The 17,823-nt window shown below is 41.1% G+C and overlaps 1 long non-coding RNA gene across 1 annotated transcript; it reads left to right on the top strand.

Annotated features, from left to right (window-relative positions):
• The first annotated feature begins 390 nt into the window (after positions 1-390).
• LOC127085643 (uncharacterized) lies at positions 391-2,020 on the top strand. Its single transcript, XR_007789235.1, has 3 exons — positions 391-782; positions 888-1,175; positions 1,255-2,020. It is a non-coding gene; the product is annotated as an uncharacterized LOC127085643 (long non-coding RNA).
• Positions 2,021-17,823: the final 15,803 nt, after the last annotated feature.

The raw sequence follows: 17,823 nt of genomic DNA, 5'->3' as shown, positions 1-17,823 counted from the left end.
GACTAATCTAATCAATATTCTAAAATCCTAAAAGTTTAATCAAGGTTTAATATTCCTAAGACTATTTAAGTCTAATTCCTAAACTAAAATTTCTAACTAAACTAAGAATCCTAATTACCTAGAATTTCAAAATTAAGCTAATATCAATTAATTCTAATATTTCTAAAAGTCTATTACACTAATTCACGTATCATTTAATCCAAATTTTAATCAAAATTAATATTTCCAAAAAAATCTATCTAATTCTAATTAACCTACTATTTCTAATAAACCTAATTTCCTAAACAAATCGATTTCCAAAATTCTTAGAATTCCTAATTAACATACTACTCATCCTAAAAACTAATTACAATTCTAAACTATACCTAAACTATATCCTAAGTCCTAATTAACTAAAGTGAAATTAGGCCTAGCACAGTGAACGATTGTTTGGACCTAAATCCCAAATCAGACTCAGTTATACCCGCCGAAACCGGTTCATCCATGGCGAAACGGATCTCCGAACCGTAATACAATACGAAGTCCATCGCAACTTCCATCTTCGCTTCCAATCTGTCTGGTGTGCGTGCGAAGCGAACAACAGGAAAACGAAGAACGAAGCCTCCATGATCACCGCCACTCCAATCATCGGCATTTTACATCCACGTTCCATTCGTCCTTATGCATGCAGAATCCAAAGGAGGCGGGATCGGAACCACGTCGCGAGTGAACCGACTTTTGTACGCAGAAACATACAAGTGGAAGCAAGAAAACTAACCAGATCGAAATTACACCGTGAATAGGTATTGGATCTCTTCCCTCTTTCCGATTCCGGTCTCTGCTTCCTCTTCCTCTTGATCTTCTTGCTACTTCTTCTGGTTTTCTTTGCTAATCGGTGATGACGGCAGGGACGATGCTTGAACGCGATTGCGGCGATGACGAAACTTCGAATCACAGCTCTTCACTACTCCTTGTGCAAACTCACCGTTACCCGCTCAGAAGAACACGCCGCTATTTGTTGCTATCCTTGGTTGCGAAGGATGAACCGTAGTTAGTATGGTGACGACGAGAGTTCGAGTCGCCGGATCGACGGCAACGCGGTGGTGAAGCGTCGTCGCGATGAAGATCAAGGCATCGATGAAGAAAAGATTGGAGTCGATGATCAAAGGAGAGAGAGGACTATCGAATTCCCAAAGGTGCGATCCGATTTTTCCTCATCTACTTCTGCTATCTCCTTCTGCTTATCACCTCTGAGAATGGAGAGAATTGCTGCAGAATTGTTGCAGGATCCTCTGTGGTTCGGTTGTGATGATGATAGTTATGCCGAATGGAAGAGTGAAGATTTGGTTGAAGAAGAAGAATCTCGGTTGGGAAGAGGAAGTTGAAGTGGTGGTTCTTGATGTTGAAGATTGGAGAAGAAAGTGAAGGTTACGGTTACGGTGATAGAAGGTGAAGACTATGGAGTTTGGTGAAGGAATTGAAGAGAGGAAACCGAATTTGAGAGAGGGAAGGAGAATTTATAGAGATGAGTTTTTTTGGTTATAGTTTGTTAGTTAGTTGTGAATGAAAAATTCTGTTATTTCATTGTTGCAGGCTTTGCGGTTGGTGTCAATGCATTACCGTTGGATTTGGCTTATGTATTCACTGGAGCTTTGCTTATTCACCTGCGTTTTGCACCTTTTGCAGCTGGATCACAAGTCGTGGCTTACGCATTGGCTTGCGTTTGTTGCCGCGGTTTTAGCTTTGGCTTTGAGCTGCGTTTTTGAATGAGCTATTGTGAACGGCTTTGTGCTCTGCAGGTTGGAGCTTGGAAGTAGCTTTAGAAGCTTGGCTTGAAGCTTTGCACCGCTTGGTGAAGCTTGCTGCTTGTGTTTGGTTTTGGCTCAACAGCTTTTTGGTGCATTTTATGCAGAATTTCCACATGCCTATTATGCAGAATTTTTTGATGTGTTGCTGAATTTTTAATGCAGATTTTTTATGATGCAGAATTTTGTTTTAAATTATGCAGAATTTTATAATGCAGATGCAGAATTTTTATGATGCAATGCAGAATTTGGTTTATGCAATGCAGAATTTTTGTTATATTGTAAATGCAGAATTTTTTTATGAATGCAGAATTTGGTTTATGCAATGCAGAATTTTGGTTTTGCAATGCAGAATTTGGTTTATGCAAATGCAGAATTTTGTTATATTGTAAATGCAGAAAATTTTTTATGAATGCAAAAATGGTTTGGATAATGGTGAGTTGGTTTAATAAAATGAAATATGGGTTGATTGGATGATGATTTGGACGAATAAACTTGGATATTAACAATGAAATTGAATTGGATTTGAAATGGATATGAGTAAAAAAAATGGATATGAAATTGGATAATGATTAAATTGGAATAAAAGTGGTTTTGAGGGATATGGAATTTGGATAGCCGTTAAAAAATGGTTAAATGGATTTGGTTAACTAGAAATGGATATGGTAATGAATGGGTTCTAAAAATAAAAGTGGATTTAGATTTTGATTAAATGGGTATGGGTTAAACCAAATGGATACAAATGGATTAATGAACTTGGATTAAAATTGGGTAAATGGGCTTAATGGGCTTATGAGATTTTCAAGATGAGATATGGATATGAAAAAAATGGTTAATGGGATAAACTTGTGGGCTTAACAAAAGGAAATGAATGGGCTTAATGCAACCACGGTTAAATCTCCAAAACCAAATCAACTTTCCAGTAATCAACTAGGATCATCCAACTCAACTTGAATTTCCAATATTAGTTCGGAGAAAGGACGAAATGATTTCTTCTTCAAGATAAGTATTTGCAATGACAAATGACCTTCTTTGGGACATGACGGAAGCGTCTCAAACCATCTCTCCACCTCCTAGCCCTCAGTCGACTCACAATTGACTTTTATAGGTCTTAGATGACTTGGTCATGCACTGTGGACTCCTGAGCCCCCAACCTTGGCCAAATTGCATCAAAATGAACCTTGGATCTTTTCCAACATGAAAATCCCTTGCTCTCTTGCACAGATGACTTCTTCTGATCAGTCTCGCATGATAAAATGCAATATGCTATGCAATGCTAAGGCAATGTTAATGTGATGTTAATGACCTAAAAATGAAATGAATATGCAAAAGGTAGGGTGCAAATTTGAGGTGCTACATATATTACCATCATTAGGGTTATGTCATCTTCAAGGATTTCATTGTTCATTCTCAAGTTCATCTGGATTAGGGCTTTGACCTCTGGTCAACCCTAATCAATGACATTCTTTCAACCAGGGCTTCTCAAAGAAAGGAGGTATTTGCTGATGATGAGGATCACATGATTGTTATATTGGATTTATATGAGCTAGGGTTTCATTTCTGAGCCATTTCCCCAAGTGGAAGAGGTTCAAGCTGATCAGGGCATGTCAAGGTCATCTGAGGACCAGAAAGTCAATTGTGCAGTCAACTGAGGGCTATGAGGTGGGGAAATGAGTTGAGACACCTCAATCATGTTCAAAAGAGGTCCACTTGTCATTCTAAACATCTATCTTGAAGATTTTGAAGTCATGACAAAAGTTTCCAAAAATGGAAAGTGACCTGTAATTTCAAGTTTCCAAAAATGGCAAGTTTTTGGTTCACATTCAACTTGATTTTTCAACATCAAATAAGTCTCAAATGGATTTTTCGTGAACATGAAAGTTGGATATCTTTCTCTCCCCTTTTCAAAAAGTCCTATTTCATGATCATCTAATGATTGGTTGAGAAGTTATGGCCAAATGATCACAAAGTATACATGGAATTTCAAAGTGGCATAACTTTTGATTCAAAACTCCAAATTGGTCCATTCTTTTTGCAAAATACTTCTCATGACCAATACTTTTCAAATGAAGCCTTGCCATGCATGGAAGAAGTTCATATGATCATTTGTTCATAAATGTTCATTTTTTAGGGAATTTTGATAATTCAAATTTGGTTTAAGATACAAGCAAAATACCACTTCCATCATGTTTATTGGTTGGTTTTAAGTGAAGATGAAGTTTGCATGGGCACTGTTCACGTGTTGCATGGCCATGATATCACATTTTGCATGTTTTGCATTTCACTCCATATTTCACTAATCTTGTTTATCCATTGCCTAATTGAGATTTCAGTGTCATTAACACATGATATAAAAGCCAAACCCTAACTGTTTTTGCTGAAAACTAACTTTTCAGATCCAAAATCTCAATTTCCCTCCAAAATTCTCTCACTTTGATTTTCAATTTTCTTCACATAATTCTTCAATATTCTTGCATAATCATGTTCATCATGCTCCATTGAACAAGAATCAACCATTGGATTGGACAATTGAACTGGAATTCGAGCCATTCAAGCACATGAACATGTCAATGGAAGTTTGAAATTGAATCAGATCTAGGAGTTTTCAAGCATTTCTTTGTGCATAAAGCTTCAAAGCAAGGTTCAGGAAGTTGATCTGGAGAGTTTGGAAGCTTGAACACGCGTGTACAGTCACTGCCATCTCAAGTAGGTCGAAAATTGATCTTCTTCTTTTGCTATTTTCTTGCCATAAACATGTAGATCTTGCTTCGTAGATGATGCTGATGTGCATGTGGTGATGAATTAAAGTTTTGATGTTGAAAATGTTTGCCTTCGATCCAGAAAATATAGGAAGAATTAGGTTAAGTGAAAATGATATTTGGACTCTAGGCTGTAAGAGCTTTCGATTGATATAGATTTCATTGAGTTCTGGAAAAAAAATATGTTGATCTCCGCCAGAGACGGCCGGAGAAGACGACCAGAACTACTGTTCCGGCGTCTGGTTTTGTTTCCCTAGGGTTTGGTCCATGTTGGATCCACGTGCGCGCCTGTTTGGCAATTCCATTGGCCACGCTTCTTTTGACTCGCCTTGTGTGCTTTGACCTGATGACGAGGCTGCCATGTATTAAATGAAACGATACGTTTCATAGGCGCTTGTGATCCTTGCTTGCGTGAGTTCGAGTCCAGGCCATGGCATTTTCAGAATTTAATTTGAATTCTCATTTCCTGAGCGCATGAGTTCGATTCCTGGTGGCGCATTGGCTGATTTATTTTCAAATTTCATTTTCCCTCCATATTTCTTTTATTATTTCAACTTTAAAAAATCATAAAAAATGGAAAAATGCTTCAAATTGATCCCAATTTTTTTTCACATTTTTGTTTTGATCTCTAGTTTTTTATAGCATTTATTTCATGAATTGTTTGATTCTGGATATTTAATTTGGAATTTTTTGTTTGAACATGGTGCCAATTTGATATGTCATGATGAATGCTTTGTGAAATGCTATGTGTTGATCCAATTGATCTGAAATTTGGTGTGCTTGATCCTCACATGTGATATGATTTTTGAGCTTTGGTTTGAGATTTTTATCATATGCTATCACTGTTTTGGACACATGATGATGTAGTGTGACAATTTGTGTCACATTTTGGTATTCAATTTGTGCATTTTTGTTTACCTATCATTTGAGATCTTCTGGATTTGATTTTCTGCATGATGTTTTTTCATAACATGAGTAACTTGCATAAAAAATATCAAGGCCATTAGATGCATTTCTGTTTTGATTTGGATTTTCTAATTTGGATGTCCAATTTATGCACATTGTATTGCCTTTGCTTTACATGGATCATTTGAGCTACTTGCTTTGTGAATTGATCTTGGTCCTTTTGAGGACATTTTATTGATTGATTGAATGTGCATTAGGAAAAAGATTGACTTCTGTTTTGATCATTTGGTTTGGTTTTGAACCTAGTCTTTGAACTAGTGTTTTGTACATGAACTAATTGTGCTTTGTGTTTCAGGTTTGGACATTTAGCATTGATGGTTGGGTTTGGTCTCACCTTGTGAGATGCAAATACCTTTGAGCACTAACTATTTTTGTTTTATAGGTCAATTGATGTGGTGAACTCATTTGAGTGCTTGCATTTGTGCCTTGCATTGAGTTGTAAATATTGGAAAGTTCCACTGTTTGTTTGTTGGTTTTCTGTTTGAGATATTAACTGGTTGGCTTTTGTACAGGTACATTAGTTGCTTGCTAGCTTTGCTTTTGCTTAAGCTTTGGATTATGGTTGATACACCACTGAGGTAGTTTAGCCTTCTTACTCCATGTAGTCTGGAAGTCCTGTCACCTTTTTGGCAGGCATTTTGGCTGAAGTCCTCCTTAAGAGGCACTGTTTGTGTTTGTTTACATTTGTGCCAAACACCTCCAAGTGAGGCATGTTACTTGATAAGTCCTCCTAAGTGAATAGGAAATTGAAAGATAGAAGGGATTAGCAATCAATCCCCTGTTATTCAGTGAGTCGTTCTTTATGCTCGCACTACGTGCTGATGCTCTAGAACATGTACCCAAGATTTTTGTATAGAGTCAGTCAAGTGGAATAGGATCCCTCTTTCTGGATCCCCACGTTTTCTTTGTCATAAGCTCACCCAGGCCAGGGTTAAGAGCATGAGGTCTCATCCTCATTACCATCTTGATCTTCTCACCCTAACTCTCAATGTTAGTGGTTAAGAGCTCCTGATTACCCTTACAGTTTGGCTTGTTTGTCGAGGTTGATATTACCCCTCTTGACTAAAGCCTACCCATTGTTTGGGCCTCTTGTGTGGATATAGTGTGTGATACTTGTTCACTGGTGTTGATGTTTTTGAGCTGACTTACTTCATGTGTGAGTTAGGTTCTGATTAGAGACTTCAACTTAGGGATTGTGGATTGCATGACAACTATTAGGCTCGAGTTTTAGTCTCCCTATTAGTTTGTTGTTTCCCTGGTCTCTGGTTAGGAGAGAGTTTCTCCTCTGTTAAAGGGAACTACGTCGCCCTGATTCTCATACCAGATGAGATACGTAGGCAGGAGATCGAGCGAGATCTCTCCGGGCGCCCTTTTTTTTCCTTTTTCAACCTTTTTGTTTCTTTTGACGTCTCAGCGTCTCTTTGTGTTTGTGTGGCAACTATTAGGCTCGAGTTCCAGACTCCCTATTAGTTTGTTGTTTCTCGCCCTTTTTTTCCTTTTTCAACCTTTTTGTTTCTTTTGACGTCTCAGCGTCTCTTTGTGTTTGTGTGACAACTATTAGGCTCGAGTTCCAGACTCCCTATTAGTTTGTTGTTTCTCGCTTTTTCTTTTTCTTTTTCAACCTTTTTGTTTCTTTTGACGTCTCAACGTCTCTTTGTGTTTGTATGACAACTATTAGGCTCGAGTTCTAGACTCCCTATTAGTTTGTCAATCTGATAACCTTTTTCTTTGGTGTTCGCTAGTTAGTGTTGCAACCTGAAAAATACAGTGCGAAAAAAAACAACCGGCGAAAGAAAAAGACAGAAGAGTCGCCACCGTGCGTTATTCATCCCAAAGGAGGGAAAGGAAACGCTCGAAGTAAACCTAAAAAAGGAAAGGACAAGACGGGGTCTCGCAACCAAATCTTGGGTTCGGGAGTCGGTTATGCGAAGGGAAGGTATTAGCACCCCTACGCATCCGTAGTACTCTACGGGATCCACTTTTGTAGTTCTTGTCTAAAGGGTGTGGGTTTATCTTGTGCTGTTTACCAAAAAAAAAAGGGTTAAATGAAAATGACTCGCGCGGATGTCGCATCCACTGCATACGTATCTCATCTGAATATGAGAATCAGAGTCTTCGTAGCTCGACTGACCTATGGGTTGGGGGGTGTGTGCTCGCTAAGACATCGCGTCTTATGCCTACGTATCTCATCTGGCCTGAGAATCAGAGCAAAACATAGTTCGGCTAACTACGGGGTTATGGATTGGGTTTTGGACGAATGACGTTACTACGCAATCTACAGGATGCTCGACCTTTGGAGACTTACTTGCCTGTAGTAGAAGGAGTTAGCGTGTTGCTTTGAGTTTTAGGGTTTGGGATGCTCGAGGGAAAAAAGGGCAGTCCTTGATGAAGGAACCGCGCTACCTGCAGGGATATGAATACAAAACACAAAACATGTATCTCAAAGTAAAATGCCACCAAGGGGCTCAAACGTTGCCTCCTATCGAGGTCTTCCAGCTAGGAAAGCAGTAAAATGCGGGAAAAATGTAAAAGTACCACGCGGATAAAGATCCGAAGTAACAGCAATTAGAGGAATGGGAAACCCTGAGATCCTTCCAAGCTAATGCCATCAAAGAAGAGTGAGTCAGTACAGGTAATCGGAATGAACCTCCAGGGGTTATCCCACAAATAAAGTGGGAAACCACGCAAGTTATCCCTGCAAAAGTCATGTGAGCCCTGATTGGAGAGCTTGATTGAAATTGAGTTGCACCCGTGAGGTTTACAAAACAATCTTCAGGGTTTATGTGAGGCAGAGGTGATTCTGTGTAGTTGAGTTCCCTTCGGGGTTTGGAGGCTGCTCTGAACTCCGTTAGGTCTTCTCTCACTATCTTTTTCCTCAGGGTTTTGTTCCAAGGAAACCTCAGAGTATTTTGCTTCTCTTCAACATCCCCCTTTGTTCTGTGTTCTCTCAAGTGAAGCCTTGGTATTTATAGACTGAATTTCATGGTTTTGTGGGCTCAAATGAGAGAGACCCAAGTCCAAAATTTTTTATTATATTTTATTGATTTAATTATTTATTTAATTAATTAATTAATTAAAAAATTTTATTATTTTCTTTTTATTTTTTTGTAAAAAATTATTTATTTATTTATTTTCGTTTTTTTTCGTTTTTTTTTTTTGGATCTAATTCTGATTGACATGATGAAATGCAATATGAAATGCTAAATGAATGCATGAGTGAGGAGGGAAAATTTTGGGGTGTTACAGCTGCCCCTATTCAAACATCAGCTAACCCGAGTAGGATGAAAGCGAACAGCTTATCAGACAAACGGGGTGAGCTGTGATTGAATACCAAAGACAAACCGAAAATTTGTGCTCCGAGAATACCACAAAAACGCGGAAATACACCGCGCTGTTTATCTTTTTCCGATCCTCTGGCTTAATTTGGAGTTTCGATCCTCTGGCTGAACCTATACTCAATTTAGTCCTCTGGTTGGATATTAATTTTGATCCTCGGGATGGATATGATTTTGATCTCCTGGCTAGATCTTCTTCGATCTTCTGGCTAGATCTCCTTCGTTTCGATTCTCTGGCTGAATCTATTTTCGGTCTTCGGGCTAGACTTGACTTTGATCTTCTGGCTAGATCTGGAGTGTCGATCCTCTGGCTGAATTTGAACTTAATTTGATTCTCTGGCTGAATCTACTTCGATCTTCTGGCTAGATCTGAATTGTTTCGATTCTCTGGCTGAATCTATTTCCGGTCTTCGGGCTAGACCTGACTTCGATCTTCTGGCTAGATCTTCTTCGATCTTCTGGCTAGATCTCCTTTGTTTCGATTCTCTGGCTGAATCTATTTCCTTTGATTCTCTGGCTGAATCTACTTCGATTTTCTGGCTAGATCTGAATTGTTGCGATTTTCGATCTTCTGGCTAGATCTTCTTTGTTTCGATTCTCTGGCTGAATCTATTTCCTTTGATTCTCTGGCTGAATCTACTTCGATCTTCTGGCTAGATCTGAATTGCTTCGATTCTCTGGCTGAATCTATTTCCGGTCTTCGGGCTAGACCTGACTTCGATCTTCTGGCTAGATCTGGATTGTTTTGATGATAAATTCCCATCATTAGGATCCCGCATCTGAGGCATGCGCTGGTTGACCCTCTTTTGAAATCTACACCCAACCTTCATATTAGATATGCAGCTTCGAGCATATTCCACTTTTGGGCTTCGTACATATTCTTCGGGCTAGAACATGTTGTAACGACTCCTCAATTAGACTTGCTGGGGAAATAAAGCTTGTAGGCGACTTCACTGGGGAATCTTCAAATTGAGCCTCAGGCTGACTCTTGGGAAAACGATTCTCAGGCTGAATCTTCAAAAATGACCCTCATGCTGGATCACGGGAAAACGATTCTCAGGCTGAATCTTCAAAAAGTGACCCTCATGCTGGATCACGGGAAAACGATTCTCCGGCTGAATCTTCAAAATGACCCTCAGGCTGGATCACTCACGCTTGATCCTCTGGCTGGATCTCAAGACCTTGGTTGTACAGTAATTCTTCAGTCTGCTTGGAAGAACCTGTTTATCAGCTTATGTGTATGCTTAATATGATATGCATGCGAATGCAAATGCTATGCATGGTGTAAAAGAAAAAAGAAATCGGCTAGGGGAAGCAAACTCCGGTAGGGAACAGATCGCTGTATCAATCCTTGAATGCTCTATGGGGAATGATCCGTCTGCCGGGACCAATGAGCCACCAAAAATAAATTGGCTGCTTGAAAAGTCGACCTTGCGAGGGGAGTATCAACTATGGAAACTTGGTTCGGCGAGGCTCTATGAGGAGAGTCTGTGGGGAAAACACTTCCTGGGGAAATGTCGTAGGAAACGACCTTTGCTGGGGATATGAACTTGCTAATCGTCCTCAAGCTGGGGATTAGAACAAATCTGTTAGAAATAATCTGCTGGGGATGAGATGAACACTGGGAACACCACCCTCTTGTCCGTTGGGCATGCAACCACTCCGCTGTTGCTAGGAAGATACAGTCTGACACCGTCAACTCCGCTGGGGATAGACAGTCTGGATACTGTCAACTCTATTGGGGATAGACAGTCTGGATACTGTCAACTCTGTTGGGGAACATGCTCTGTTGAGGAGAGACTTTGTCAACCGCTTGGGGATGAGGATTCATGACTTGGCATCCGGTTCCTGTGACCTGCAACTAAAAATACACGTATGCCTCGGGGGAATTACTCGGTTTGAATTCACCGTCCGGGATTAAGCACATTCAAAGCAATTTTAAATGTTTTCCTGTGCAAATCATCTGCAAAAGCCACCATTATGTTCATATGCAATATGTTTTATCAAAAATTCGGACATTTTTGCAAACAAACTGATAAATGAAAAATAAAGAGGCTCTTTAACTGAATTATTCGACTCTTAATGGGGAGAAAAATTGTGCCAGGAATAGGCGAGGGTATCAGGAAGCTGATCCCTGAAAAGAGGTGATCGCTATAAAAAAAGAGAACTATCCTAATGGCAATGTGGAAACGGGGTCCCACTGAGTTTCGACTCTGCTATGGTTCGTATGTCCTCAAGACGCTCTGCTCATCTTGCTTTCTGAAGTGGATGATTAGTCGATCTTTAACCTTCGAAGATTGCCGGATTGAATGAAACGGTGATATAACACTGATGAACTCAGATCACAGTCATTCGCTTATTCCCTAACTTTTGCCTGGATCGCCCCCTTTTTCGGGTTTTCAATCCACCGGGATACCCATTTTAGCCTGAGCCGCCCTTTTGGGTTTTCGACTCACCGGGTGTACTCTTTTTTTTTTATATATCCCTAATTTTTGCCCGAACCTCTTTATTCTTTTTTTTTGGTTCGTCGGGATGCCCCTATTTTGCCTGGACTATTCTTTTTACTGTCCAGCGGGTCTATTTTATGCGAAGTATTTTTTAACCGCGTCTGAGTTAATAGGGGACGGGAATCCTTCGCCCTCCATGGTTGTTAGCGTCAAAGCTCCGCCAGATAAAACTCTTTTAACCACGTATGGACCCTCATAGTTCGGTGTCCATTTGCCCCTGTGATCTGTGTTGGGAGGAAGAAATCTTTTGAGTACCAATTCACCGACTTGATACCCCCGAGGGCGCATTTTTTAACCAAATGCTTTCTTCATTCGTCTTTGACCGAGATACGTCAATTCTGGGTACGTAGTTCCAGCATAGCACCATTTCCCTGTTGGTTTGATCGATGACCAAAGCTGAGTCCCCGTATACATCCAGGGATTTAATCTGCATTTTGACGACTTCCTCAAGTCTTAGGATACAAGCTTCGTATTCGGCTTCATTGTTGGTGCAGGGAAAAGTTATTCTGGCACCAAATGGCATATGAACCCCCTTCCGGTGTGATCAACACTACACCAACTCCGCGACCATTGACGTGGACCGCCCCATCAAACATCATAACCCAATTGGATTCAGGGTCAGGCCCCTCCTCCAGGAGTGGTTCCTCTCAATCTTTCGATTTGAGAAACATGATGTCCTCATCAGGAAAGTCAAACCTCATAGGTTGGTAATCATCAATCGGTTGCTATGCAAGATAGTCTGACAAGACACTTCCCTTGATGGCTTTTTGTGAAGTGTATTGGATGTCATACTCTGTCAGTATCATTTGTCACCTAGTAACTTTTCCGGTAAGTGCTGGCTTTTCAAAAATATACTTGATTGGATCCATTTTTGATATCAATAGAGTCGTGTGAGTCAACATATACTGTCTTAGTCGGCGAGCAGCCCATGCCAAAGCGCGGCAAGTTTTCTCGAGCAATGAGTATCTTTGTTCACAGTCGGTAAACTTTTGCTAAGGTAGTATATTGCATGCTCTTTTCGACCTGACTCGTCATGCTGACCGAGCACACAACCCATTGACCTTTCTAACACAGTCAAGTACATGATCAACGGTCTTTCCTCTCGGCCTGTAGACTGGCCCCGATCTTAATCTCTTTCTTGTCGTCTTTGGTACCAACGTTGATGGTCTCAACCACCTCCTGATAAGGTGTAATAGCTCGGTCCTCCTGTTTCAACAATCTGGCTAACCCTTCAGGCAATTCACAATCTTCCTCAGCCCCTTCTTCGGCTTGATAGATAGGATTGTCGAAGTCATACTTGGCCATAGCAGTGTCGTTAGCAGTGAGATCCGGGTGGTTGGCTCTGCATGATGGAGGATCATGCTTTACCTTAGAATGAGAGATTTTTTTGAAAGAAAGGAAAAACGAAAAAAGAAACATTGCCATTTTTTGGTAAAAAGTAAAAAAAAACTGAAAGAAAGAGAACACAAAATTGTTTGCAAAAGCCGTCCTTTATTGATGATAAAAATAATTGCGAAATGTAACTAAATGGATGGCCCTACAAATGAGCCGTTACACCTTGGGCAAAGTGTAAGACTTTATTATGCATGTAATAAAGGAAAACAATAAAAATCACTCTTTCAGTAGAGTAACCCGAACGGTTTTTTCAGACGACCAATTGTCGAGCTTTTCTCCCGGGACACACGGGCGAATCTAGCTATCTAAGTCACAGTCGCTGTCAGCCTTGTCTTCATCTACAGCATTGACGATGTGGGGAGAAACCAAACCCCCGCTGGAGAGAGTACCGGTTTCATTCTTCTGAGATCCCGGAGCATACCCCAATCCAAACTTGTCTTCTTTGATGACTGGCTCCACAAATTTGCCCCAGCCTTGGGCATTACCAGCTTCAACCACTTCGACAACATTAATCCCCTGCCCGCCGTGAGCCGGCATCGGGTTTTGGATAACATTAGGCACCGGAGCAAAATTGATATCCTGGGCATCTCTCAAATCTTGTACCTTTAACTGGAGAGCCTTGCAATTATCCGTAGTATGGCCAGGTGCGTTGGAGTGAAAAGCACATCTGGCGTTGACATCATAACCTCTGGGCAAATTATTGGGATCGATTGGTGGGGCCAGAGTTCTCAACGTAACCAGATTCATGTCAATCAGCTTGGGAAGTAATACTGAATAAGGCATTGGGATTGGCTCGATGACCCGGTCCGTTTGCCTTGGACGTTGTTGATAGTGTCTCTGCTGACCCGGATTACCTCCTTGATTGTTGTACCTGGGTTGTTGTTTCGGATGATATTGCGGTTGAGGAATAGGTGTTGGAATAGTGACTGCGGCCACTTGATCTTGGTAATAATTAGGGCGTCCTCTACCCCTGCCTCTGCCGGCGTACACAACGCTTGTCTCGCCTTCTTTTCTTCGCTGACCGTTACCAGCAAACGGTCTCTTGGGACCACTATTGTCTTGAATTCGGCCCATCTTCAATAGACTCTCGATTCTTTCTCCAGCAATTACTATCTCTGCAAAGCTGATTGACGGGCAAGCAGCCAATCTCTCAATATAATTGCCTTGAAGAGTGTTCATGAACATGTCCGCCATCTCCCTTTCAGACATAGGGGGTTGGACGGACGCAACAATCTGTCTCCAGCGTTGAGCATACTCTCTAAAGGTTTCCTTGGCAGTCTGAGACATACCTTGCAACAAGGTCCGATTTGGAGCCATGTCCAAGTTGTATTGATATTGCTTGATAAAAGCCTCTGCCAAGTCTTTCCAGCTCTTGATGGTAGTACGAGACAAATGAGAATACCATTCACGAGAAGCTCCAGTTAGACTGTCTTCAAAATAGTACATCCACAGCTTTTCATCTTCCGTGTGAGCTCCCAACCTTCCCAGATAAGATTGGAGATGAGTGTGTGGGCAAGAAGCCCCGTTGTATTTCTCAAAAGTAGGGGGTTTGAACTTGTGAGGAATCCTTACTCCCTGAACCAGACCAAGATTTGTGACATCAAAGCCTAAGGAATTTTGAGACTCCAAAAATTTGAGCTTCTCAGCAAGCTCATCCATACGGCAAGTGGTCTCGAGGGCCTCGTCGTGCAAAGAAAATTGATCACACTGATAATCTTCAGTAACGGGGTGCCCGTTAATCTGAATTCCTTGATTCACATTGTACCTTCCGCCAATATCATTTCCAACATTCCCTGTGTTGCCAACATTACCCGGGTTTCCATCAGCATTTACGTTACCCGCGTTACCAGTGTTCACAGGGTTATCAGTGTTCCCAGGGTTACCAGGGTTTCCCTCAGCATTTGGTATCTCCAAATCTGGATTGGGCCTCGGTTGCTCAACCAATTCCATCGGCTTTTCTTGGCCTGCTGCCATACCAGTCATCAATGTCATGAACTGATCCATCCTTTCACGCATATCAGCCAGCTCTTTCAGTACTTGGTCCATCGCTAGTTGTGGACGATTTTCCTTTGTCGGGTACCTGTGGACTCGCTTGGGACCAATAACTGCCTGATACAGGGAACAAACATTAGACACTGCGGTGACACCTGCAAAACAGACAAGGGTTAATATGCAAGGTATGCGATGCACTGCTTGTTCAGTTTTAAGGCACCCCCGTTTTGAAAGGGAATACCCTGCAAATGAATAAGCATGAGATGTTGGATGCAAATATGCAGATGATGTTATGCAATGCAAAGGCCTGTCAATCAGAATTGATGTATCTGCTTGAACATTTGTCAGGTTGCACTGTCTGGAGAGAAATTAAGAGCACACCAAACAAAGGTCATGGGATGGATCATGTTATCCTTAATATCAACCACCCATTTTGGTGGATTATGGTTTACATCTTATCAACACCCGAGTTCCATTGATATTAAGGATACCTGATCGGATTAACCATGAATCAAGGGTTTGTTGCAAGTCACGAGCATGGAGTTTAGGTTAAGAACCACCCAAAAGGAGTGTACTAAGGTTTAAACCTGCCAAACATGTTCTACAAAAGGTTCCCATAGTCATAATCCCATCTTTCGGATATTATCAGAGGAACGACTACTCGTATTCCAACAATATTCTCAAGAGAGACTCTTATGAGTGTAGTATCGCGTAACAATCGTATCAAATCTTACACTTGAACGACTTTCGCACTACGTCCTACGAATAGGCCAAGATGGGTTTGGTAAACTAAGGTCCTCGGCTTCTAAGGTCTATATTGGAACAAGTAATGTCTAACCACAACTTACTTATGTGACATTATTGATCTCAACATGACCTCCACCAAGTGAATGGGCTTGCAAGTCAACCCGCTAAGGAATAACTCCACACAAGTCGACAGGACTATGCCATTCTCCTATCCTAAGTGCACTCGAGTTCGGGTATAGAACTCATCTCACAAAGATCACCAAGCAGCCATAGCCAGCCAACAGATAAAGCAATGATATGTACACAATGCAATAATGTAAAGCAGGTAAATAAATAACCGTACAAAAGCATGAACACCCAATAAACAAACTACAAAAGCTAGGAGGGACTCGCTTAGGGAAGATGGACCAGCAAGAGGTCAACTTCTTGTTCCCCAGCAGAGTCGCCAGCTGTCGCAACCTGAAAAATACAGTGCGAAAAAAAACAACCGGCGAAAGAAAATGACAGAAGAGTCGCCACCGTGCGTTATTCATCCCAAAGGAGGGAAAGGAAACGCTCGAAGTAAACCTGAAAAAGGAAAGGACAAGACGGGGTCTCGCAACCAAATCTTGGGTTCGGGAGTCGGTTATGCGAAGGGAAGGTATTAGCACCCCTACGCATCCGTAGTACTCTACGGGATCCACTTTTGTAGTTCTTGTCTAAAGGGTGTGGGTTTATCTTGTTCTGTTTACCAAAAAAAAAAGGGTTAAATGAAAATGACTCGCGCGGATGTCGCATCCACTGCATATGTATCTCATCTGAATATGAGAATCAGAGTCTTCGTAGCTCGGCTGACCTACGGGTTGGGGGGTGTGTGCTCGCTAAGACATTGCGTCTTATGCCTACGTATCTCATCTGGCCTGAGAATCAGAGCAAAACGTAGTTCGGCTAACTACGGGGTTATGGATTGGGTTTTGGACGAACGACGTTACTACGCAATCTACCGGATGCTCGACCTTTGGAGACTTACTCGCCTGTAGTAGAAGGAGTTAGCGTGTTGCTTTGGGTTTTATGGTTTGGGATGCTCGAGGGAAAAAAGGGCAGTCCTTGATGAAGGAACCGCGCTACCTGCAGGGATATGAATACAAAACACAAAACATGTATCTCAAAGTAAAATGCCACCAAGGGGCTCAAACGTTGCCTCTTATCGAGGTCTTCCAGCTAGGAAAGCAGTAAAATGCGGGAAAAATGTAAAAGTACCACGCGGATAAAGATCCGAAGTAACAGCAATTAGAGGAATGGGAAACCCTGAGATCCTTCCAAGCTAATGCCATCAAAGAAAAGTGAGTCAGTACAGGTAATCGGAATGAACCTCCAGGGGTTATCCCACAAATAAAGTGGGAAACCACGCAAGTTATCCCTGCAAAAGTCATGTGAGCCCTGATTGGAGAGCTTGATTGAAATTGAGTTGCACCCGTGAGGTTTACAAAACAATCTTCAGGGTTTATGTGAGGCAGAGGTGATTCTGTGTAGTTGAGTTCCCTTCGGGGTTTGGAGGCTGCTCTGAACTCCGTTAGGTCTTCTCTCACTATCTTTTTCCTCAGGGTTTTGTTCCAAGGAAACCTCAGAGTATTTTGCTTCTCTTCAAAATCCCCCTTTGTTCTGTGTTCTCTCAAGTGAAGCCTTGGTATTTATAGACTGAATTTCATGGTTTTGTGGGCTCAAATGAGAGAGACCCAAGTCCAAAAATTTTTATTATATTTTATTTATTTAATTATTTATTTAATTAATTAATTAATTAATTAAATTTTTTTATTATTTTCTTTTTTTTTTTTTTGTAAATTTTTTTTTTTTTTTTTCGTTTTTTTTCGTTTTTTTTTTTTTTTTTTTGGATCTAATTCTGATTGACATGATGAAATGCAATATGAAATGCTAAATGAATGCATGAGTGAGGAGGGCAAATTTTGGGGTGTTACAGTTAGCGTGTGCTATTATTTGGAGTCAGATCTAAGTCCATGTATTGACATTCTGCTTCCTGTTTGTTTGTTGTTATTAGGAGTCGGATGTAAGTCCATGTATTGGCATTCTGTTTCCTTTTGTTTGTTGTTGTTAGGGGTCGGATGTAAGTCCATGTATTGGCATTTTGTTTCCTTTTGAGTGTTTCTTTTGACGTCTCAACGTCTCTTTTTGGTGTTTTGTTTCGGCGTGCGTTAGCCGAGCTACGAATGCTCTGATTCTTCCTCTGGATAGAGAAGATACGTAGGCATATGATGCGATGTCCTAGCGAGCATATCCCATTTCCCCAAACTACGTTGACTCTTATGTTTGTTTCTGATAAACTACGTAGGCCCAGGATGCG

The sequence above is a fragment of the Lathyrus oleraceus genome, chromosome 5 (genome assembly GCF_024323335.1).
Source record: "Lathyrus oleraceus cultivar Zhongwan6 chromosome 5, CAAS_Psat_ZW6_1.0, whole genome shotgun sequence".
Taxonomy (NCBI): domain Eukaryota; kingdom Viridiplantae; phylum Streptophyta; class Magnoliopsida; order Fabales; family Fabaceae; genus Lathyrus; species Lathyrus oleraceus.
The sequence above is the reverse complement of the archived record's forward strand: the minus strand, read 5'-3'. Positions and strand labels throughout refer to the sequence as shown.